Source organism: Apis dorsata, unplaced genomic scaffold (assembly GCF_000469605.1).
Source record: "Apis dorsata unplaced genomic scaffold, Apis dorsata 1.3 scaffold_279, whole genome shotgun sequence".
Lineage (NCBI taxonomy): Eukaryota > Metazoa > Arthropoda > Insecta > Hymenoptera > Apidae > Apis > Apis dorsata.
Genome location: NW_006263555.1, coordinates 213872 through 215659, shown reverse-complemented (window position 1 = coordinate 215659; position 1788 = coordinate 213872).

The window sequence follows — 1788 nt, the reverse complement described above, 5'->3', positions numbered from 1 at the left end:
TCTCTCTCTCTCTCTCTCTCTCTCTCTCTCTCTCTCTCTCTCTCTCTCTCTCTCTCTCATTCCCCTTAGCCATTGTTCGTTTAAATTGCGGACTAGAATTTAATCGAAGATTAAAATTTAATCTGGTAAATACAAGTTTGATTCGTAATATCGAGGATAATTTTTGCCCTTTGTCTCTCTCATACAAGCATACTCATTCACCCTCACTTCCTCTCCCTTCTCAGGCATCGATAGTGTACGGTAATTTTCATAATTATGACCCGTCGCGTCGCGCTTACCTTAAAGCCACGTTTCCATGTACATATTTCCATGTATATATATATATATATGTATGTATATATGTATATATATATATACATCGGTGAAAAGGGACTCGTCTCAAAATTTGTTCTTTATCGACGATCAATTACTCATCGTTCGATCGTCTATAGTATAGGAAACGTAGCGTTAAGGAGTCGTTGTACATGGTCGCTTTTATTTTCGTGTCTGTGAATAATACCGCTATTAGAGAGTTAAGTGTGGTAATTAAGTATAATATACAAGATGATGTACGTGTAATGTTTTCGCATGTTCCGAGTTTCTTCTTCTTCTCTTCTCTTCTCTTCTCTTTTCTTTCTTTCTTTCTTTCTTTTCTTTTTATCTTTTTGTACAGTTATTTACATATGGATGCAAGCTTTACAGTGCCACCGCTTTATAACATCCGGTTTAAAGATGCCGGCGCATCTTCATCGCGCAGAAGAAAGTCTCTTGGCCTTTCGGCACATTCGCCTTTCTTTCTCTTTCTCACACGCATACTCTCTCTTTCTCCCTTTCATTCTTTCGCTCTCTCTCTTCTTTTTTTTTTTTTTATCATCGCATATAAGCTCTATCACATTGGCTTTAAAAGCCGTGTCATTATCGCGATTAAAATTCGAATGGTAATAAAATAATACAATATAATCAATAATAATAATAATATTAATAATAATAATAATAATAATCGTAATAATAATAAAATAGCAGTGATAACGTAAGCCTAATAATACGATAATATTGGTAGTAACTGATAACCTCGATCACCGATCGCTTCATATCTCTCACTTTTTCATTCTCTCTTTTTCTCATTCTCTCTTGCTCTCGCTCTCTCTCTCTCTCTCTCTCTCTCTCTTTCTCTACGTAGAAATAGAAAAAAAAAAAAAAAAAAAAAAAAAAAAAAAGAACACAAAGAACTATATTCATAAGTGGACAGATTTTTTTTTTTTTCTTGATCCTGCATTGCTTGTCCATAGAACGGAAGAACAGCAAACGGAAACCACGAGCTACGAATGAAAAGAAAAAGAATAGGAGAGAAATATAAGAATAAGATAACAATACTAACCGAAGTTCCTTGATGATTAATGCTTGCCCCTTCGGAAGTGAGATAGACAAGCAAGTAGCAGGATGAAGATATTGAGAGGACACAATTTTCTTTTCGTTTCTAATCGTTTTACTTTACTTTGTTTATTTTTTTTTTTCTTCTTCTTCTTCTTTTCCTTTTTTTTTTTTTTTTTTTTTCCTTCCTTCACGAAAGACGACGCGCCCTATTTAATAACCGAACAGACAAAAAAAGGTACGTAGTCGGAGAGCGGAGTGTAATAACATTAACAGCTTAATGACTATGGGATAGGAGAAGTGTATAAACAATATAACATGAATCACAATTATGCAATAATTATTAATCGCTCATAATCTTCGCCGCCATAATTAGATAAAATTAATAATAATTCGATCTAACAACTTTCTGGTTACTCCGTAGATTGCACTCTATCG